This window comes from Lagenorhynchus albirostris, chromosome 14, assembly GCF_949774975.1.
Source record: "Lagenorhynchus albirostris chromosome 14, mLagAlb1.1, whole genome shotgun sequence".
NCBI lineage: Eukaryota > Metazoa > Chordata > Mammalia > Artiodactyla > Delphinidae > Lagenorhynchus > Lagenorhynchus albirostris.
Window position 1 is genome coordinate 37,164,818 of NC_083108.1, and position 25,056 is coordinate 37,189,873.

General features: G+C 35.3%; 1 protein-coding gene and 1 pseudogene across 2 annotated transcripts in view; one reads left to right on the forward strand and one right to left on the reverse strand.

Annotated features, from left to right (window-relative positions):
- The window catches only part of KIAA1328 (KIAA1328 ortholog), a 396,831-nt gene that overhangs the window by 184,992 nt on the left and 186,783 nt on the right, over positions 1-25,056 (reverse strand). The gene's annotated exons all lie outside the window — the stretch shown is intronic.
- LOC132504372 (large ribosomal subunit protein uL4-like) lies at positions 13,405-19,648 on the forward strand (annotated as a pseudogene).

A 25,056-nucleotide genomic window follows, 5' to 3' on the forward strand; every position in this document is an offset into this window, starting at 1 on the left:
CAATACAGTGTTTCCATATTAAGAAACCAGAAAAAGAAGAATACACTAAACCCCCATAGCAATCAGGACAGAACTAATAAAGATTAGGGCAGAAATGAATGAAGTATAACATGGACAAACAGTGAAACAATGAAAACAAATCCTTTGAAAAGGTAAAACTTTAGACAGATCAAGAGAGAAGACAAACTACAGTATCAGGAATCAAAGACAGACACCACTACACATCCTAGTCATTAAAAAGATAAAGAAATATGAATAACTTTATGCCAATAAATTTGACAACCTAGATAAACAAATTGCTTTAAGGACACAAATTACCAAGACAGATCAAGACATAATAGAACACTTATTAGCTCTAAATCATTTAAACAAATTGAATTTGTAATTAAAAACTTCTCATAAAGATAGCTTCAGGCTCAGATGGCTTCACTGATGAATTCTCTTAAAATTTAAGTAAAAAGTAATACCAGTCTACACAAATTCTTTCATGAGGTAGAGGAAAGAGGAACATTTTATGTGGCTGATTAAAAAAAAAAAAAAAAACCAAAGGCTTTACAAGAAAAGTATAAACCAAAATCCTTTATGAACATGAATGAAAACATTCTTAATAAAATGTTACCAAACTAAATATAGCAATATGTAAAAAGAGTAATATAAAATGACCAAATGGGACTTATCACAGAAAAGGTAGATTAGCCTAACAATTGAAAATCAATCCACTATATTGATAGAAAAAAAGATAATTATATGATCACATTGATATAAGCAAAAAAAGCATTTGAGAAAACTCAACAACCATCTAGCAAGTTATAAAAAGAAATTTCCTCAATTAGATAAAGGGTACTTACGCAAAAACCATAGCTACAATTAGACTTAATGATGAAAGAAATAATGCGTGCCATATGAGATTGGGAAAAACCCCAAAATGCCCACTCTCAGCACATCTCTTTGCATCTCCTCTGTATCGTATTGGAGATCTTAGCCAGTGCAATAAGGAAAATGAATGAATAAGTGAATGAATGAATGAATGGCATAGAGTTCAGAAATTAGAAAATAAAACTGCCATTATGTATAGACAGCATGATCATATATGTAGAAAATCATGAGGAATTCAGAATATCAAAATTACTTATTAATTTTAGCAAGCTTGCAGGGTATAAGGACAATATATACAAATAAGGTATATTTCTATATTAGCAAATAGAAATTGAAACAAAAATAATATTTATAGTAACATCCCAGACATGAAATCACTTAGAGATAAATTTAACAAAATATATACACTATTATACAGTGAAAATTAAAAAGTACTACTGAGAAAAATTGAAAAAGACCTGAATATATGGAGAGAGAGATTGTGTCCATGGATCAAAAGACTCAATATGGTTAAGATGTCAGTTTTCCCCAAATTGATTTATAGATTCAGTGAAATCCCAGTATATTCTTTTGTAGAAGTTGACAAGCTTAATCTGAAATCTATATAGAAATTCAATGCAACTAGAATAGCAAAAACAATTTTGAAGACAAAGAATAAAGTTGAAGAATTTACACTGCCTAATTTCAGAATTTCTTATAAAGCTATGTAATAAAGACATTGAGGCACTGGTATTAGGATTAGAGAGATAACTGGAAAAGCGTAATGAGTCCAGAACTGGACTCACATATAGGAGATCAATTGTCTCTTGACAAAGGTACCGTATTAGCTTTCTAATGTTGTGCAACAAATTACCACAAAGTTAGAAGCTTAAAACAACATACATTTATTATCCCACAGCTTTTGTTAACTGGGGTCTCTGCTCAGAATCCTAAAAGGCTGCAATTAAAGTGTTGGCCATGGTCAAATATGAAGCTTGAAGTCGTCTTTCAAACTCACGTAGTTGTTGGCAGAATTCATATCCCTGCAGTTGTGGAATCCATGGAGGCTTGCTTCTTTAAGTCCAGCAGGAGAGCTCTTTACAGAGGGGGCCCGACTCTCTCTGTTAAGGGCTTCTGCTAGATTAAATCAGGTACCTAGGTTCTCCTTTTTGATTAACTCAAAAGCAACAAATTTGGGACCTTAATTCCATCTGCAAAATTCCTCTACCTTTGTCACCTTCTGTTGGCTAGATGCAAGTTACAAGTTCCACTCTCATTCAAAAGGAAGGAATTGTACAAGGACACGACACATTAGTGGTCACTTTAGTGTGTGTCTGTCACAGGTAGGAAGGTAACTCAATGGGGGAAAAGATAGCGTATTCAACAAATGATCCTGGACAACTGCACAGCCATAAGGAAAAAATAAAACTTCAATCCTTACATCACTCCATACACAAAATTAACTCAAAAGGAGAATATAAAAAAAAGAATGTCCATATGTGTATAATTGAGTCACTTTGCTGTACAGCAGAGATTGGTACAATATAAATCAACTATACTTCAATAAAAAATAAATTTAAAAAATAACTCAAAAGGAATTATAGACCTAAATATAAAAACTAAAATTCTGAAGAAAACATGAGATAATCTATGCAACTATATAGTAGGCAAAATATGGTTTCCAGATTTAGCAAATAAAAATACAGGACTCCCAGTTAAATTTGAAATTTAGATAAACAACAAATAACTTTTTAGCATACATATGTTACATTACATAGGACATACCAATATTTTAAAAAATCCACACATGGGTTATTGGTGGGCTCGGGTAGTTAAATCGGACACAGACTATTCCAGGTGATTTTGAAATCATGACTGAGTCATGAGCTGCAGACTAGTTTTGTACTAAAACCGTGGTATAATGTGTGATATTTCAAGAATAGTTTGTCATTTTTACCCCAAAATTGTATTAAAATCTGAGAAAATTTTTTAATTACATGATTTTTACCTATAATAACTGAGTTACTGTAGTAATACTGTTTTAATCCTTTTTTTTTTTTTTTTTGGAGTACGCAGGCCTCTCACTGTTGTGGCTTCTCCTGTTGCGGAGCACAGGCTCCGGACGCACAGGCTCAGCGGCCATGGCTCACTGGCCCAGCTGCTCCGCGGCATGTGGGATCTTCCCAGACCGGGACACGAACCCGTGTCCCCTGCATTGGCAGGCGGACTCTCAACCACTGCGCCACCAGGGAAGCCCTAATCCTTTTTTTAAATAAATTTATTTCATTTATTTATTTTTGGGTGTGTTGGGTTTTCATTGCTGCGTGGGGCTTTCTCTAGTTGTGGAGAGCGGGGGCTACTCTTCCTTGCAGTGTGTGTGCTCCTCACTGTGGTGGCTTCTCTTGTTGCGGAGCACAGGCCCTAGAGCACGTGAGCTTCAGGATTTGTGGCACACGGGCTCAGTAGTTGTGGCTCGCAGGCTCTAGAGTGCAGGCTCAATAGTTGTGGCACACAGGCTTAGTTGCTCTGCGGCATGTGGGATCTTCCTGGACCAGGGATCGAACCTGTGTCCCCTGCACTGGCAGGCGGATTCTTAACCACTGCGCCATCAGGGAAGTCACAATACTGTTTTAATTCTTAATCAATCCTGTTTCTAAATTGTGATTTTATATTATTAGCTAAATTAGGGAAGTAATATTTTACTTATTTATTTACAATTTTATTTTATATGTAGTGAAACAAGCTTCACTGGACTTTTTGGTCAAGAAAAGACATCCCTTTTTTTTTTAAAAAAATTGAAGTATAGTTGATTTACAATATTGTGTTAGTTTCAGGTATATAGCAAAGTATGGTCACATATGTATTCTTTTTCAGATTCTTTTCCATTATAAGTTATTACAAGATGATGAATGTAGTTCCCTGTGCAATACAAAAAATCCTTGTTGTTTATTTTATATACAGTGGAATGTATCTGTTAAACCTATACTCCTAATTTATCCCTCCCCCCGCCAAGACATCCCTTTTCTGAATACAGAAATAGTTTATTACTATAAACCAAATGATGATGATGGAAGTGATTCTAAAGAAATAAAGGCCAAGGGGTCATACTAGCTTTACTTCATACTAGTTTTACTTAGAAGTGTGATCCCTCATATACTGAGTTCAGTTTTGTGGCCATAAATGACAGTAAAGTGCTAAAACCACAGTGTGTTACCCACCGATATATTCTGGCTAAAGAAGCAATGAAATTATCAAAACTTAAGAAGCATTTACATACATACATAAAGAAATAAGGGATTTTGAAATAAAGAGTACTGATCCAACAGAAGCAGTGTACAATATTCACATATAATCATTACTATTTTGTAGGCTTATAAAGTAGCAATTTGGTTTGCTAAGAACACAAAGACCATGTACAATTGTTGAAACATTAGTGCAAGACTGTATCAAAGGTGTATGTGTGATGTTGGGTAAATTTGTAGAAAAGAGAGTAGCTCAAGTACTCTTTTCTCATGACACTATAGCTTGATGTGGCTATGCAGGAACTAGCTAGTAATTCAAAAACAACTCCATATAATAAAACTAGCAAAGTGTTTGTCATTGGAAGCTGAAGAATGCAAATATTCCACTAACATGGCAGTTTTTCTAGTACACATGCATTTTAAACATCATAATGATATGAAGAAAGAATAGCATTTTTTGGCCTCATTGCCAACAAACACAACCAATTTTGAACAGTATAAAACTATGAAGGCTTACATTATCCATAAATGTCATTTGACAGCACAGCAGCAATAGGAAAATATTCTGGACCATGAATCAAATTATAAATAAACATATTAATTCCTTCATCTAGAATGTTTTACTATTTAAAAAATCAGGTGAATTAAATAGTGTGCTTAGCAACATGTTAAAAATGTGGATTTTATAAAGGCAAATGCATAAAATTTGAGTTTATTCTATTTATTTCTAATACAGAAGCCAACCACTAACAAATTACATGCTGAGGCATGATGGCTATAGAAGGGAAAAGTTTTTGTTGGGAATTTGGAACAAATCTTAAGTGTTTCTGCAATGAAAGAAACTAATTTGGTCACAATTTTTATAAGATAGGAACCGGAGAGCCAACCTGCCTTATTTGACTGATATTGTTATTTTTTTACTGATTTTTAATACTTCTTTGCAAGGTTGAAATCCAACATTGTCTTCAATGGCAGATCAGATTGAAAAGCAAAAATGAATGGCAGTACTTTGGAAGAGCAGCGTCACTATGTATTTTTATGTCATATTCCATAATTTCAATAAAATTTATTTGTGATGATTTTTTTTTTTTTGGCCCCACTGTGTGCCATGTGGGATCTTAGTTCCCTGACCAGGGATCGAACCTAGGCCCCAGCAGTGAAAGCGCAGAGTCCTAACCCCTGGACCACCAGGGAATTCCCTATTTATGATGATCTTGATACTGAACATCTGTGAAAAATTATCATTGAACTCCTCTCAAATTAGATGTTTCAAATTTTATTTTCCATCAAAATAAGATCCATGCATAGAAAATCCATTTCTTTCATTGAAAGAATTTTAAATTTAACTATAATTTTAAAGAGTTGTTGAAACTGGTTAGTGATAAAGGGTTAGAGACAAATTTTGAAAACATACCACCACTTCCTTCATTTTGGACAAAAAGTTAAAAGTTTAGAATGAATAATCAAAGCCTATTGAAACTGCTTTAAAATCTTTTCCATTCCTAGCAATATACTATTGTGATATTTCTCTATGTGAGTGTTAATAAAACAAAACAGAAAGAGTTTAAATATATAAGTTATCACCTGTGAGTATCATATCACCTCTCCAAACAAGACTGCACAGGTTATAAATGAAGGAGCAAGCTTGTGTATCACATTAAAAACTTTCAATGTTAACACACATAGTACTACTGATATAGCTGGCGCTCATTCAAAGTGTGTACAGGCACTTATTCTGAGGGAATTGTGATTTCACACATACTTTTTTTTTTTTTAGTTATGATTGCAAACAAGAAAAAGTTATGTAATAGTCATTCTCTGTATTAATCACCTGTATGCATACTTTCAATGAAGCTTTTTATCATTTTTTCCTATGTTGTGCTGTTCAGATTATGTTTACTAAAATAAAATCTGACTATTGAAACTTTTAATAAAAAAGTTGTCACATTTCATTTTATAGTATTTAATTTTTAATAAATTTTTTAAAAGTTTTAGTCCATGGAGATGGACAAAAATAATCAAACCTGGTTCTTCACCACAGATAATTTAGGAAGCCCTGACCCAAATCATCTAGAACACAGTGAGTCTATTAAAACACTACTTTGAAAAGATGGATTTGTTCCAACATGATTTATATATTAGGGAATAATCTGAAAATAATGCAAACTTCATGTTTGCTCCTGAACAGTTCTTTTTGTGAAACACACTATGTGAACACAGAAAACTGCACCCAGCTGAACTGGTCCATGTAGGAATTTACACAATGCACACACCCACACACCTGAAACAACCATCAGTTATCTCAGTTCCTCAGGAATGTAACACTACAAGGTTGTGCTTTGCTATCCTTTTACATTGTGAACTTTTCAATATAAGAAAACAGTCTCCTAAATGTCTAAGCATCCTGGTTCAGAAACATCAAGCAGTACATGCAAAAGCCAAGTTTCAAGTATTGAGGAGAAGCTTGATATAATAAAGTATTTGGAAAGAAACATGGGAATGTGCCATTCCCTGAGCAACGAGCATAAAGGAATCCACATTGAGGACCATCAGAGACAATCTGCAAAAAAGTCTATGGCTGATATAACTTCAAGTGATACAAAGTCATTAAGAACACGGCCTAAAGAAAAAAAACAATGGAAAGACTGGTGAACATTTAGATTGAAGGCCAAACAGCAAAATAACCAAGAACAACCTTTTTCACAAAGAGAAAGCAGTATCAATATACAATGACCTTCACTGTGAATCACCCAAACCTGTAGAAGTGGCTCCTTTTCATGCTAGTTATGGCTGGCTTAATGCTTTCAACTACCACTTTATCTGTCTCACAAAGCTCATAAATCCAGGGACTATTGCTATTTATTTTAAAGAAATTGAAAAGGGATACTTTGCAACTGAATAATGATATGTCTGAGAATTCCTCCTTTCCTCAAAAAAGTAAATGCTAAACAGAGTTTTAAATAAAGTTAGAAAGCAAAATGCGTGAAATGTTATAGTGCATGAATTATGAAGTTAAAGGTCAAAACTACTACCCATTTTGTTTGAGATGTCTTCAAATACGGTACTTGCTTCCTATTTTGAGGGATTCACCTTATACAATCAAGCATATGGAACCAACAAAGGTGCCATTTTGCCTGCCATTGGTAGCTTAATTTTAAAGTTTTTTACATTACTACTAGCTTAGAAAATAGCAACATGAAAAGGCATGGCAGACAGTGAAAGCATTCCCCAACTCACAAACATCCATTGGCAAAGGGTGGAAGCCATATTGACTCAAGGTATTTGAGCACAACCTATCAACAATCATTAACTATTTGCTAATTAAGTTATGCTGACTCAGCACTGTCCCCTATGAAGCTAGATTTAAAAAGAAAACAGGAAAAGGTTGAGCAGAGACATCAGTGGACACACATGGAAGGGAAATATATTCTACAGAATTAACACAGGCAAGTCACAAAACAAACAAACAAAGAAAAGGACAGCAACAAAAATAACCTTAAATAAGAAGCCGGAGTTGCTACAATATATTACATAAAATGTCCAGTTTTCAATGAAAAAATTACAAGAATTTCAAAGGAATAGGAAAGGGTTACCCATGTTAAGAAAAAAAAAGTCAACTGTCTCTGAAGGGGCCCAAATATTGGACTTACAAAGGTTTCAAAAGAGCTATTATAAATATGTTGAAAGACCTAAAGAAAAACACATTTAAAGAATTAAAGGAAAGCACGATATTGACAACAAATGGAGACTCTCAGCAAAGAGATAGAGGGAAAAAATATATATGAAAGAACCAAATGGAAATACTGGAATTGAAAAGTATAATGAGTAAAATGAAAAATTTAGTAGAGGGGCTCCTCAGCAGATGTGAAATAGCAGAAGAAAGAACAGTAAACTTAAAAGTAGGTCAACAGAGATTATTTAATCTGAAGAGCAGAAAAAGAAAAAAAGGGATGAAGAATAATTAGTCTCAGAAACCTGTGGGTAACCAAGAATACCTACATACATAAAATGGAAGTCCCAGAAAGAGAGAAAAGAGAAATGGGGGAGAAAAATATTTGAAAAAAAAAATGACAGTCAAAATATTTTTATTTTGATGAAAAATATTAATCCACAGATCCAGGAAGCTCAACAAATTCCAAGAAGGATAAACATAAAAGATCCACATTTAGACAAGTTATGGTCAAGCTGTTTAAAGCTAAGCAAAAAGAAAATCTTCAAAGGAGTAAGGGAAATGATTTATTACATATAGGGAACAAGAACACATTACACACACATACACACACGCGCGCACGCGCGCACGCAAAGAAATCAAGGAAGACACAAATAAATGGAAAGATACTGCTAAAAAAAATATTAACAACTAACAGCTCATCAAAAACAGTTGAACAAAACGGCAGTGGGATGGTACAAAGTCCTAAAAGAAGTAAACTGTCAACCAAGAATTTTATATCCATCTAAACTATCCTTCAAAATGAAGGCAGAAAAAGATATTTCTATGTTTAAAAACAAAGCAAAGCAAAACAAAAAGACTTAGAGAATAGTTGCTGGTAGACCTGCTCTATAAGAAATGTTAAATGAAATCCTTTAGGCTAAACAGAAATTTACACCAGTTACTTCATTGTACAGACATAAAGGACACCAGAAAAGATAATCTTGTAGGTAAACGTAAAAGAATTTGTATATGTGTGAATTCTTAACTGCTTTATAAGACAATTACATAAAAATCACAGTTATAAAACAGTATTATTGGGCTTTTAACATGAAAAGATTATATGTATGACAACAATAGCACAGTAGAGTAGGGAGGAAATGTTATATTGGAGCCAAGCTTATATTTTACTGGAATACTGTTAGAATTCATCTTAAGGAGATTATGGTAAATTAAAATGCATATTGTAATCACAAGAGCAATGATTTAAAAAATAGCCAAGGAATTAAAATGTTACACTACAAAACATTTATTTAACACAAAAGAAGGCAGTGAAGAAGCAGCAGAGGAACAAAACCATATGAGCTATAAAGAAAAAAAGGAGCAAAATGCAGGATATAAATCCAACCATATAACAATTACATTAAATGCAAATGGATTAAACTTTCCAAGAAAAAGGCAGGGATTGTCAAACTAGATAAAACAACAAGATCCAAATGTAAGCTATCTATAATAGCCACACTTTAGATTCACACATAAATAGCCTGAAAGTAAAAGGATGGAAAAAAATATACCATGCACACAGTAACATAAGAGAACCAAAGTAGCTATGCTAATATCTTTAAGTAAAATATATTACTAGCAATGAAGGACATTTCCTATTGATAAAATGATCAATTTATAAGAAAAAAAGTGATTATAAACTATTATAAACTATTATATGAACCTAACAGCTGAAGTCTCAAGGCACATGAATCAAAACTTGAAAAAAACTGAGGGAGAAATAAACAATTTAATAATAAGAAATGGGAGACTTCAATACTCCATTTTCAACACAAGGTGGAATAACTAAACAGAAAATCAGCAAAAACATAAAAGAACGATAAGTCAACCAACCTGACCTGACATCTATAGAACATTCTATCTAACAACAATAGAAATCATATGAAACATTCTTTGGGGAAAACTTTTTTTTGATACAGCATAAAACAAATCTTAACAAATTTCGAAGGGTTGAAATTATGTGAAATATATTTCCTGTACATAATGAATTTAAATCAGAAACCAACAACAGAAAATAATTTGGGAATTCAAATGTTTAAAAATTAATGCATGTCTAAATAAATCATGGATCTAAGAAGAAGTCAAAAGGTGTTACTACTATGATTACGTTATGTTATATGGCAAAAGAAAGATCATCTGGATGGGTCTAATCTAATCATAGAAGTGCTTTAAAAGGAAAGTTTTCTTCAGCTGGTAGAAGAAGGGGAAGTCAAAGAGATTTGAAAAAACAAGAAGAAATCAACATGCTGTTGTTGGCTTGAAGATGAACAGGGCCAGGTGATTAGAAATGTGGGCAGCCTGTCAAAGTTGAGAGTGGCCCCCAGATGACAGTAAGCAAGGAAAAGGGGACCTTAGTCCTACATTGCAAGGACCTGAATTATACCAAAACCTGAATGAGTTAGGAAGTGGATTCTTCTTCAGAGTGTCCACAGGAGAGCCCAGGCCAGGGAACCCCTTCATTTCAGCCTTGTGGGACACTCAGCAGAGAACCCTAGCAAGATCAACCAGGCTTGTGACCTATAGAACTGTGAAATAATCAATGAATGTTGTTTTAAAGTGCTAAATTTATTATAATTTGTGACACATAAATAGAAAACTAATAGAACTCATAACTAATAAGGAAACTGAACAAGTAATAAAAAAAATCTTTCCACAAAGGAAAGTTCAGGCCCAGATGGCTTCACTGATTAATTCTCTCAAATATATAAAGAAATAATAACCCCCATTCACGAACTTTCAGGAAGTAGAGGAGGAAACACTTCTCAACACATTCTATGAGGCTAGTATTACGATAATATCAAGCCAAAGATATCTTAAGAAAAACAAGGATCAGTCTCTCTAAGAATGTAGACCTAAATATCATCAACAAAATATTAGTAAACCAAATCTCACATAAGATAAAAGAACTTATACACAATGATCAAGTGAGATTTATTTCAGGAATGTAAGGTTGGCTTAACAACAAAAAAATCAATTCAAGTAATACAGTGTATTCATAGAATGAAAAACAAAAACCAAAACCACACAATTATCTAAACAGAAGCAGAAAAAACGTTTGACAAAATTCAACAACCATTCACAATAAAGACTCTCAGCAAACTAGGAAGAGAACTTTCTTAACTTGATAAACAGTATCTATAAAAAAACCTATAGCTATAGGTTTTATTTAAGAGTACTTAATGGAAAAAGATCAAAAACAAAATATGCATGTCCACTGTCATCTCTTCAAGTCAACACTATACTAAAAGTTTTAGTCAGTGCAATAAGGCAAAAAAAAAAAAGACATTATGGAAAGAAAGGAAAACTTATTTGTAGACATCATGATCCTTTATGTGGAAAATACTGAGGAATCTACAAACAAAACAGAAAAACTACTAGACTAGTTAGTTCAGCAAGGTCACAAAATACAAGATCCATATACAAACATCAATTTTACCCTTAAACAACACAGGGTTTGAACTGTGTGGTTCCAGTTACACAAGGATTTTTTTTCCATGAGAAAAATAACTCAATTTAAAAATGGGTAAATAAACAGGCAAAAGATATAGTAGGCCTTTAACCAATGAAGACATCCAAATGGATAATAACCATATGAAAAGATGCTCATCATTATTAAACATTAGGAAAGCTAAAGTGAATAGCCTGGGACTTCCCTGGTGGCGCAGTGATTAAGAATCCGCCTGCCAATGCAGGGGGACATGGGTTCGCGCCCTGGTCTGGGAAGATTCCACATGCCTCAGAGCCACTAAGCCCGTGAACCACAACTACTAAGCCTGTGCTCTTGAGCCAGTGAGCTACAACTACTGAAGGCTGCGCACCTAGAGTCCGTGCTCTGCAACAAGAGAAGCCACTGCATTGAGAAGCCCACGCACCACAACCAAGAGTAGCCCCTGCTCGCTGTAACTAGGGAAAGCCCGCACGCAGCAATGAAGACCCAACACAGACAAAACTAATTAATTAATTTAAAAAAAATAAAGTGAATACCCTGTTAAAACCAAGGAGAGAAAGTACTTCACATCTACTATAATGGTAATAATCAAAAATATAGAAAATGAGGAGTTGGAGAAACTGGAATTCACATATACTGTTGGTGAGAATGTAAAATGATATGGCCATTTGGGAAACAGTTTAGTAATTTCTTCAAAAATTAAGCATAAAATTACCATACTACCCAGCAATTTCTCTCCTAGGTACCTATCCAAGAGCAATGAAAACATATGTCCACATAAACACTTGTAACACAAATGTGCACGATGACACTATTCATAATAGCCAAAAACTGGAAACATTCCAAATCTCTATTAACTGGTGAACTGTGAAACCAAATGTGGTGTATCTATAAAATGGAACAATAAAAAGAAGTATTCAGCAATAAAAAGAAGCAAACTACTGATACATGCTCCAACATGGATGAACCTCAAAAAACGATGCTAAGGGAAAGAAACCAAATGTAAATGGCTCTCTATTGTATGACCCTATTTATATGAAATGTCCGGAAAAGGCAAATGCATAGAGACAGAAAGCAGACTAGTGGTTACCTAGGGCTGAGGGTAGCAATAGGAATGACTGCAACAGGGCATGAGGGATCCTTCAGCAGGCATGGTCCTTAATGGACCAATGCTGGTTGAATGTCATAAAACTGGATTGTGTGATGGTTGTATATTCTATAAATTTATCAGCATCATTCACCTTTAAAATGGGTGAATTTTATAATAAAAAGACAACATTCATTCATTCACTAACATTTACTGAATGCATACCTTGTACTAAATACTGATCTAGGTACTACGGAACCATCAAACATAATGAGCCTGCTGTAATGAAAATCCACATTTTCGTGGAAAGAGACAAATTAGTAAACAAACTAATTACAAGGTCATTTGTCATTTTTTAAGTAGTAATAAAGACAATAAAAATCAGGCTTTTTGATGAAGAATAACTGGGGTGAATGACAGAGGCTCAATGAACCCTTTCCACTTCTTTTACTTGCCTCAAGATTTCTTTACAAGGTCCCTTCGGCTATGATAGACAACATGTCATTAATACAGGAGATCCACACTTCATCTTGTTTCAGGTGGGCCTTTAGAGCCTATTGGCTGGAAAGTAACTTGATTTGGGAGAGATTTATTACACAATGCCCTAAATACTGAATGACAATATATAATTAAAGAACAATACAATTTGTAGAAAACAGGTGGAAAGAGGTAAAGTTAACTATAATGACAACAAAAAATACAAGTGGGGCAGATGTTGCTTACTTCACTGCTGAGAGGGAGTGATGATGAATACTCAAATCAAAAATTAATCACTGCACAATTTATAATATATAGTTTCTTTAGGGCCTGAAAATCATTATGATATACTGTATACTGATAACTTTTGGACATATTTTGGCTGAGATCATGATTAGGATGATTATTTAAGCTTGAAACAGTCTAGAGAGCACAAAAACTTAAATTAGTTCTTTAGACTAAGTCTAGAAAGTAGGAGAAGCCCTGCTCACAGAAAACTGTCCTAAAATGCTGCTGTGGAGGAGGGAAGGGGTATGGGTAGCAACAACACAAACCTGAATTCTCACAGCACTTTTCATGTAGGATGGAAGGGAGTGAACCCAGGCATTTAAATCAGGCCATTACTCGTGGCAATGATTCCAAATATCGGGTTGGCAAAAAAGTTTGTTCGGGTTTCCCATAACATCTTACAGGAAAACCTGAAAGAACTTTTTGGCCAACCCAATACAAAAAGCAGGTACCTGTGAGCACAGACTGGCCTACTCGCAACAGTCTTCATGTTTCTACACGTCTCAACAAGAACTAAACAAGTCAAACTGTATGGAATATCTGTGCATGCCATCATCTGTTCAACACAGCCGATCCGTCTAAATGACCTGTATGTAAAGGGCTTCCACCAATAAGTCTCACCTAGGAAGACTGGCACAACTTGGGTAGGCACAGACAGCATCCTCAGTCTATCAGGTTTATTAGCGGAGTCCTAAACACCTAGTAATTTAAATGACACCACAGTCAACGTGATTTTGATTAATCTCTTAGCGAGAAAGACAGGACAATCGGCTTCTTCCCAAGAAGTATTCAAACCTGGAAGTCTTGCTCATTAGTATAATATTAGTCATAGTTATAGTTCCTCTCCCAGTTAATATTTTTCAGGCTGGTGCAATGGGTGTCCAGCATAAAGTGGCTGCTAATCCATAAGATATTTAATATATTTCTTGGAAATACAAATAAACAACTGTACATGTTTGTTAACTTGGCTATGAAAGACTGCTAAATCAGCCTACTTTAGTCCGCAAGAAAGGCATTTTCCTTAGCTGTCACAATGCTGCCTTTCAACGCTCTCTGGAAATCACTCTGACCAAGTGTGGTTTCTTTCACAGGGCAGCCAAAGTTGCTAGGCAGCACCAAACACACCTGCAATCAAGTGCTTACAAAACAGAGTGAGAATTTTTTTGGCACTATTAAGAAAACAGAAACAGTCATTAACGTAAGACCTTCCTAATATTCGTAAACCCAAACCTGACACAGAACCTCTCTTCTCCTCGGAAGGCATACTTTGAGGGAAAGGCAGAGGGGAGAAAGCTGAGGCATCGTGGAGAAGTAGAGAGGAACAGAGGGGAGCAGAGAAGAGTAGAGGAGAGAGGAAAGGAAGAGCAACATTGAAAAAATAACACTTTAGTACAGTTCATACAGGTTTTTAAAAACTATTTTAAACTCAAAGGACTCATTTTTGTGTTAAAAATTGCATATTTGATTACCTCACTCCAAACCAAAATTAGTTTAAATCCTTCTATCTACACAGAAAAATCACAGAAAAAGGACATAAAGAATTGGATAGAAGTGATGACAAAGAGACTTGTCAGTTTCCATCTTATAGACTTTTCCTGTTTTCTAGTACTTGTGTGATTAAGCACACTAATCATTTCTTCAGACAGAAAATATTTCTAACCTATCTGTACCAAGAAGATAATTCAGGAAGATGTATTTATAAAACGCTGCATGTGATAGGACTCACCAGCAGTTTGATTAACAGAAGACATTTATTTCTATTACACTAGCACAAATATTCTCCAACTTTAGTGTTCATAAGAATCACCTGGAGGGCTTGTTAAAAATGCACATTTCTGGGTCCCACTGCCAGAGTTTCTAATTCAGTAGGTATGAGTTGGGTCCTGAGGATCTGCATTTTTAGAAAATTTCCCAAGTGATGCTGATGCTGCTGGTCTAGGAGACACATTTTGAGAACCACTGTGCTACCAAATGCCTCCTGACTTGATGAATGTGTTCCATCTGGCTGTGGGAAGTCAGTGTTCAGATATTTTTCATTCCCTTACCTCATACAATGGGCCAAACACAATTTCCTTTCCTGCTCTGGTCTCCTCCTCTATGACTGGTTTATACCTAAACATTTATTATTTATCCTCTTTTTGTGAATATTGGAACAAATAATTCTTTCCCATTAAAGTGGGTACCTTCTGTCCACAAAGTATCTTTTTCTCAAAAGTCTCTGTGTGTTCTATATGTAACTAATAGAAGAAAAGTATATTTGGAGTTCTTTTCACTCCTTTTGCTCTCCCCTTTATTCTTATTTTATATCCATTACTTTTCAGCATCTTTTAGTTCTGCACAGTAGCAGATGGACCTCATTCAGCTCTTTTGTTCAACAATGTTGATTAAATTTTCTACTTCCTACCTTATCTGAATTTGCTTTTATTTTAAGACCAAATCTACTTATGACAAGAGCACACATAAACCTTTGGGATGCAGAGGATAATTAACCTATCCGTAACTACATTTCATTTCTCTATCCTTTCAGGGTATTAACAGATTTTCACAAAGTACTGCATCATACAGAAGGCACGTGGGATATACCTGATAGAGCACCTTTTAGTGGGTGAAGTCACAGTTTATTTCATTTTATTTTTTTAAAGAGAATTCTTTATTTATTTATTTAATTTATTTTATTTTTGGCTGTGTTGAGTCTTTGCTGCTGCGCGTGGGCTTTCTCTAGTTGTGGAGAGCGGGGGCTACTCTTGGTTGCAGTGTGCGGGCTTCTCATTGCGTTGGCTTCTCTTGTTGCAGAGCATGGGCTCTAGGCGCATGGGCTTCAGTAGCTGTGGTGTATGGGCTCAGTAGCTGTGGCTCACGGGCTCTAGAGCGCAGGCTCAGTAGTTGTGGCGCATGGGCTTAGTTGCTCTGCGGCATGTGGGATCTTCCCAGACCAGGACACGGATTCGAGTGTCCTGCATTGGCAGGCGGATTCTTAACCACTGCACCACCAGGGAAGTCCCCAAAGTTTATTTTTATTAAGAGTTAAATCTGATTCCTATAAGGAGATGTTAATAAAGCTCAAAGACATGCCCAAAGTAACTGAATCTAGAGCCAAAACCATGAAGTTTGGTTTCCAGTGTGAAGGCCAGATATTTATATTCCTGTAGTTCTTATTTAAATCTCTATTTCTCTTTTATTACTTTGGACCCTCAAAATAAGTATTCTTTACAAGATTCCTATCACACATCAATTTGGGCTTTAATTACAAGTTACAATAAATCTGACAACAATGTATCTTCTCTTCCCTTAAATTTTCTCATTTAAGTATTTTTCTGGTCCATAAGGTTATATTTTTACCTTCTTTAAAAGAGCAAAAAGCATTCAATACTATATCTCCTATAAGGTTTTGTTACTGTGCATTTGTTATGCTCACAATACACTTTCTCCCTCCCATAAAGCCTCTTTGTTTTCTTAAGAATACCATTAAATTTGTATGCTAAAATTTAAAAACTACATTTAAAAGATAGTTTCAATGAAAATTTCCATTTTGGGGTATTATAGAGGGGGATACACTTACCTGTCCACTACAAACTAGAAAAAATATATAAAACAACTGTTTTCAGACATTGGACAGCAGCTAGTAAAGGTATATGATCCCTGGAAGAAGGCAAGCAAATGAGCTAAGCCATACAATGGTCCTTCATTTCTGTTTGGACAAACATCCCAGACTATGCTAGAGGGAGGGTAGTCCTAAGCAGAACACAAAAGTCTTGGTGAATTACGGAGACAGAGATCGGAGTTCAGGGAGGCTGAGGTGGCTAGAAGTTACAGACCAGAGTCCCAGAGAAGAGAGAGCTATTCAGAAAAATAGCTGAGTAATCGGCACACAGGCCCATTTGAGTTTTTGCTGAATGCCAAGACTGCACATGTGTAGAGTTAAACTGCGATAGCCTGGGAAAAGAACAACCAGGGAGTTGGAAGTAAAACAGTTCCCAGAAGTCACACAGAACAGGGAGGTGTACAAGTTTTGACCAGTCAGAATGAGAAAGTCATAGCTGATCCCAGGATACTCAGTCCTATTGAGAACCCAGAAAGAGCTAACTAAATGGTTGTTAGAGAAAAATCTAGCCTACAGACTAGTCCTAATAAAGCCTAAACATAAGCTTCTAAGAAGTCAAGATCTACCAATAAATGCCCGCTAGGACACTCTACAAAGGAAGACAACAAAATCTAGATGCTCATTAATGTAACATACACACTAACGAACAGCCAATAAAAAATTACAAGACATACAATGAAATTTGACTAGTCAATCAAGAGGAAAAAACCCAGAAATGACAAATTAGCATATGAGGATTTTAAAAAATCTATTATAAATAAGCCCAACATAATTAAAGATTTAAAGAAAAACATGAACATAATAATAAGATATAAAAAATAACCAAATGATAGTCAGTAGATGAAAAATGACAAATCTAAAATGTTAACTCCATGCAGTAAAAGTTTCAGGAGATTAGATGTTGCTTAAGGAACTTGAAGACACAGAAATAGACATTATCCAAACTGAAACACATAGAGAAAAAAATTAAGATTGGGGAACAAAGCCTTAGTAACTTGTGGAATGATACAAGTGATACATGTAATTGCAGTGACAGCAGAGGTGAAGATAGAAAAAATATATGAAGAAATGATGATTTAAAATATTAAATTTAATAAAATCTATAAACCCACAGACCCAAGAAGCTCAATGAAACTCAAGCAGAAAAACACAAAGAACACCACGGGGCACCGTTATCAACTTGCTAAAAACTAGTGATAGAAAGTTCTTGAGCAGGAAGATTAAAAAACACATGACATACAAAGAAACAGAATAAGAATGAATCTTATTTTAAAATCTCATTAGAAAAAAACATACCAACCAGAAGAAATTATAGAATATTTTAGAAGTGGTGAATAGAAAACAAAAACACACTGCTAAGCCAGAACTGTATAAAAATTTCCTTTAAAATTGAAAGTGAAATAGATATTTTCACACAAACAAAAGATAGAAGAATTTATTACCAGATAATCTGTATGGCCATAAACAAACAAACATATATCTTCAGGTATAAATAAAATAATACTAAATGGAAACTTGGAAACAAACGAATAAAGACTTCCAGAAAATGGAAATATAAGCAATATCTTTTCATATTTAAAATTTACCTAAAACAAAGATAATGAGCCCAAGCTTTTCCCATGGGAGCCACCAGGTCGAGAGGAGCGTAGTCTTCTCTCACTGCCGTGGCATGTGCTCATCCACTGATATCAGTGTTCTCTTAAAAGGAGGAGTCATCTGGCATAAATGTCACTTTACCTGCTGTGTTCAAGGCTCCTGCTCAACCAGATATTGTGAACTCTGTTCACACCAGCTTGCACAAACACAGCAGATAGCCCTATGCTGTCAGTGAATTAGCAGGTCATCAAACCAGTGCTGAGTCTTTGGGTGCTGGCTAGGCTCTGGCTCAAGTTTCCAGGGTTCGAGGCAGTTGGACTGACTGTTCTGGCCAGGGTGCCTTTGGAAATAAGTATCATGGGGGCCACATGTCTGTGCCAACCAGAACCTGGCAACATTGGCACCGCAGAGTGAACACAACACAGAAGTGATATGCCATCTGCTCTGCCCTGGATGCCTCGGCCTTATCAGCACTGGTTATGTCTAAAAGTCATTGTATTGAGGAAATTCCTGAACTTCCTTTGGTGGCTGAAGATAAAGCTGAAGGCTACAAGAAGAACAAGGAGGCTGTTTTGCTTCTTAAGAAATCTAACAGGCCTTCTTAAGGCATGGAATGATTTCAAAAAGGTCTATGGCTCACAGCAAATGAGAGCTGGCAAAGGCAAAATGAGAAACTGTGTCATATCCAGGGTAGGGAACCCTGCATCATCTATAATGAGGACAACGGTATCACTGAGGCCTTCAGAAACATCCCTGGAATTACTCTGCTTAGTGTAAGCAAACTGAACATCTTGCAACTTACTCCTGATGAGCACATGGGACATTTCTGCCTTTGGACTGAAAGTACTTTCCACAAGTAAGATGATCTGTATGGCATTTGGTGTGAAGCTGCCTCCTTCAAGAGCAACTACAACCTTCCCATGTGCAAGATACTCAAAACAGACCTTTGCAGAATCTTGAAAAGCCCAGAGATCCAAAGAGCCCTCAGAACACCACACAGATTCATCTGTGAGTCCAGAAGAAGAATCCACTGAAAAACCTGAGAATCACGCTGAAGCTAAACCCATATGCAAAGACCATGCACTGGATGGACATAATTCTTCTCTAGGAGAAGAATCACAAACTCTGGATGGATAAGGCAGCAGCAGCGTTAGCAGCCATATCGGATGAGGAAGGGGTTCCAGGCAAGAAGCCTGTGGTGGAGAAGAAAGGAAAGAAGGCTGCTGGTGTTAAGAAGAAGGCTTTTGTGGGGAAAAAGGCTGCAGTGACCAAAAAACCACCAGCTGAAAAGAAGCCCACAGAAAAGAAACCCACCACAGAAGAAAAGAAGCCTGCTGCATAAACTTTAATTTGTGCATTCCATAAAGGTCAGATCATTTCGGACAGTTAATTCTGAATAAAGACCTGATCAAAGAGGCAAAAAAGAAAAGACAACAAAAACAAAAAAATGAGCCCCAAGTAGAGATAATGCTAAAACTGTTGACATATATACATTACTATGTATGAAATAGGTAACTAATGAGAACCTACTGTATAGCACAGGAAACTCAGTGCTCTGTGGTGACCTAAATGGGAAAGAAGGGGGGACATATGTATATATACAGCTGATTCACTTTGGTGTACAGAAGAAACTAATACAACATTATAAAGCAACTATACTCCAATAAAAATTAATAAAAAAAAAGGCAGGAAAAACTCAAGAAAAACTGAAAAATTGGTGAAAAACAGAAAATAAATTACAAGATGGTAGATTTAAACCCAACCATATTGGATAATTAATCAAGTGTAAAAGATACTAACACTCCAATAAAAAGCCAGGGATATCAGACAGGATTATAAACCAAAGCCAACTACATGCCAAATCCAACTATGAGAACCCTACTTTAATTATAAAGACAAAGATAGGGAAAACTAGAAGGATGGAGAAGAATATACTCTACAAATTCTAATTATAAGAAAGCTGGAGTGGCTATATTAATATCATACAAGGTATTTCAGAACAAGTAATGTTATCAGGGACAAAGAAGCATGTTACAAAATGAAAGAACTTAATGCACCAAGAAGACATTACAATCCTAAATGCAAAGGCATCTGATAACTGAAATTCAAAATATGTGAAGGAAAGATAGAAATAAAAAGAAAAATAAATCCATAATCATATTTGGAGCTTTCAAAGCTCTCAGTTAATGACAGAAAAAACAGACCCCAAATCAGTAAGTATATAGAAGACCTGAACAAATACTATAAAAACATTGACCCTATTGCTATATACTGACTACTCCATAATTGTAGATTAGGTTACTTTTACATGTGGATGAACTATTCAGCAAGATAGGTCGTATCACAGGATATAAAACAAGTCTCAATAATTTCAACATATTGAAATTGTGGAGACTCCATTTTCTGACACAGAGGAATTAAATTAGCAATAAATGTCAGAAAGTTATCTGAGAAATCTGCAAAAATTTGAAATTAAGAAAAATTTATAAATGATTATAAACCGTTCAAAGAGGAAAACACAAAGGGAATTAGAAAATATTTTGGGGCTTCCCTGGTGGCGCAGTGGTTGAGAGCCCACCTGCCAATGCAGGGGACACGGGTTCGTGCCCCGGTCCGGGAAGATCCCACATGCCGTGGAGCGGCTAGGCCTGTGAGCCATGGCCACTGAGCCTGCGCTCCGCAACGGGAGAGCCCACAACAGTGAGAGGCCCACATACCGAAAAAAAAAAAAAGAAAGAAAATATTTTGAAAAAAAAAAGCACAACATAAGAAAGTGTGGGGTGCAGGTAAAGGAGTTCTCAGAGGGAAATTTATAACATTAAATGTTTATAACTTTAAATGTTTAAATGTGTAAATCTGTAATTTTAAATGAAAAGAATAAAGTCCCAAACCAATGATCTAAATGTCAATCTTGGAAGTTAGAAAAAGAAATGCAAATTAAAACTGAAATAAATAGAAGGAAAAATTAACATAAGGCCAGAAATAAATGATATAGAAAACAAACAATAGAGAAAATCTAATACAAGCTGTTTTGTTAAAAAATCAATAAGATTGATCAAGAAAAAAGATACAAATCATCAAAATGAAAAAGGGGCACACAGATGCAATGCCACAGACATCATCAAGTTGAAAAAGGAATATTATGAACAACTTCATGCTACTTATATGACAACTTATGAAATGTACAAATCCCTTAAAAGACAGAAATTACCAAAACTGACTGAAGATAAAAGAGAACATCTTAATACCTCCATGTCAATTAAAGAAATTATAATATCACAAAGATAGAAAATAGAAAAAGGAAGAAACAATTTCCAATTCATTTAGTGAAGCCAGAATTACCTTAATACCAAACCAGATAACTACTAGGAAAAAAAAAAAACCTACAAATAACTTCACAAAACATAGATGATGTTAAAATGTTGGGGAAACAAGAAAAATAAGACAATGCAGAGATAAGGAAATGGTCAGTTGCTCCTTGCCAACTGCTGCCACAGTCTCCACGCACAATCACTGTCAGCTGTAAACAAATTAAGCCCAGTGGTTCACAGGTGTTCACAGTCATAACACAAAAATGAACCTTCCTTCAGAAATGTAGCATTTAAAAGTTCTGAGGTGGAACTAAGAAAGATAAAAACCAGAATCAAGTGAACTGCTTGCTACCTTATGCTTCACTCCAACGCAGATTTTAAGTAGTCTCCTACTGGTATGAAAAAATATGATAACCATCTGCATTTAAATGTTAGCAGTGGTATTCAAAGAATGTATTAGAACTCGCTTGTTTACTGTTAAAGTCTTACAGCAACATGATCAAATTATTTGCCTGATGGACTATGGAAACTTTATCCTAAGCCAGTAGAATATGTATGATGGCTTAGATTTTCATAATTATTTTTTCATCTTAACATAACTCTCATCTCCCAAAACCACTTCTTAACAATTTAATGAGAATAAAACCACAGTAAGATAATCTCTATTTCTTACATTCAGATTAAAAATATAAAACCACAGAAGTAAAGGAGTAAACTTGGAATTCCAATCAGTCTCCAGATTCCTTAAACTGCCGTGTGATGACAATACTGTGTACCAAGCAAAAGCATAAAGTATGTTTTAAGAGATTTTCCACTGGAAAATATACACAATTTACCATTCAAAGGTCTTTAATTTCCCACGGCATTATCAAATAGCAGCCTTTTCTCAAGGCACTTTGCTATCTAAACAGAAGACAGCAACAGAAACAACCCGCCAGTCCCTGTGCAGTGAAGTTCTCCTAAGACTGCAGTACCACCCTGAGACTTTAGCCACCTTTGAATTTAAAGCCGTCATTCTAAAATTTTAATAGGGAGTATAGTGGGTGATAGAGGATTTAAATCGGGGCTCACTCCTAGTAAATTCTCATTATTATATGAATTTTGAAAAATTAAAATTATATCCTCTATCTATACTCCATTAATAAATTTAACCAGAAATTCTATACGATCAGAAGAGAAATTGGCAATTCTTATACTCCTGAGTGTCAACAGCAGCTCTGACCTCAATTTCACTGAAGCACACACCTGGGTGGGTCTCTGCCAGGTCAAGTGCCAACTAAATTCTTCAATTAAAAAAAAAAGCGTTTAAGGAACATTTACGCACTAACTGCTGCAAGGTAACTTTCAGGAAACTATCTTAACACCAAAACAAACACAAAGAAATCCTACCAAATAATTTTTAGAAACTGTGAAATGCCATCTCTAGAGTCAGAAGTTGGTAGTTGGTAGTTGTGTTAAGGACATTTTTCCTCCTTAAAAAGAAGTTTCTTATACAATAGGTTTCATTACAGGAATGTATTGATTGAAACTAGTTTCACTACCACTAATGTTCTGCTTAAGTTTAAAGATAACATAATACTGAACAGAATAATGTGTTCTATTAATAACATTTTATTGAAACAGTAGACTGATTTATTGCATGTTTGTCCAAATAAACACCCAGATCATTTGCCATAAATCTTCTTGAGTCTAAACAGAAGGCTGAGATGCACCTTGATAAAAATAAAAAGTTATCATAAAACATAATGAAAAATCCAATCTGAAAATTAAACAGTGCACTGCCCAGCTTCATGCTTTGTTTAGGGTCTGAAGCTTGCAATGAAGATGAAAGAATTGCTCTAGTTTACTTAAAATGGCTATTGTGAGTCTTCATTTGGGAAAAACTATAAAAATAATTAAAATCTGTTAGAGGAAGTCTGGCCATTTAGTTTCTGAGGCAATTCACTCTAAGCGCATTGCTCGTACACTTTAAGATAAAATAGCTTATTTTTTATTTAAAGATACTTTTTAACTTGAACTTTATTTTGTGGGGGTGAGAGAGGGCCGAACTTAACAGGCTTGTGTCCACGAACTAAAATACTTCTCCCTGGAGCTTTAAGTTTGCAGTGAGTCTACTCAGACCCATTCTGGTGGTGTACGTACACACAGGAGTGTGCATGTACACCAGCTATGTCGTAGGTGATATGTGAGAGGATGCCATCAGGGCATTCCTCTGAGAACAGTGATCCACATGCCACTTGGAAGGCAACATTTGCATTTCACAGCCAAGAGATAAGGCTGTGTTCTACTACATATTCTATATAAACTTAGTCCTTTATCTGTAGCTGATCTGCCTCATGTAGAAAGTTGTTAAAGATCTCTTCTATATTATTTACCATTTCGAAAAATTCTTGTTTTCTAAATTTATGTATGGCATTCTCGATATTAGGAAGTCTAACTTGTCCTGTAATCTTTCAAATTAATTTTGAAAAAGAGAAGTTATTTAACTATCTTAAAGAAATAGCAATGTTTGCTACACAAATTTAAAAGTAGGATTATAGAAACTGCAATATATTGACTTCAGTACAGTTAGATGTAAGAGTTCTATATTTAAAGCACCAGAATTTATTAACCAAGACTCAACAGTGCAATTATATACTCCAGCTTACAGAATACCCGCCACCTGGGTAAATCCTTCATCTACTGTATAACATATCATAATTCATTAAGCAGTCCCTTATTGATGGAAGCTTAGATATTGTGCTGACCACTGACGCATGGCTTACTCCACACTCCATTTAATTATAAAATGTGGGAAACTACAGACTCCCTTCTATTAGCCAGAGCTCTGGATGTCAATTAGGTTCTGCTTATTTCACATGATTTTGGGGGTCTTCTTTGTTTGTCTCTGCTGGCAAGGACAATGGTGAAAACATGAGAATTCTCTCCAGCATTAACAAAATAGGGAACATTTTTCAGTTTTTTGGGGTAAGAAGCAGCAGTGTGGCAGCAGCAGAAGCACCAATGGCTTGTTGACCCGGCTTCCTGACCTTTTGGCCTCACTGGTGGGAATCTATTCTGTGGTTTCCTGGATGTCCAGAGACCAGTGCAGCAGCAGTAGATGCTTTGTTCTGGATTCCAGCATAGCTCCAGTGATGGTCTCAGAGCATTATGCCCTGAGTATATAAGTTCTATATTGTTCTGAAGTCACCACCCGAAGTCCAACATAAAATTGCTTCTTAGGCCCTTCCAAAGCTTTTATTCCTAGTATATAAAATTCCTTCTTGTTTAAAATATCTTGAATGGTTTCTGTTTCCCACACTGAACTCTGACTGACAAGTCTTCTGCTCTTACTAACAATGAATTCTTTTTTTTTTCTGAATTAAGATACAATTTATGTACAATAAGATTCATCCATAAGTCTATGGTTTTTCAAGTTTTAAGAAATGAGTACAGTCGG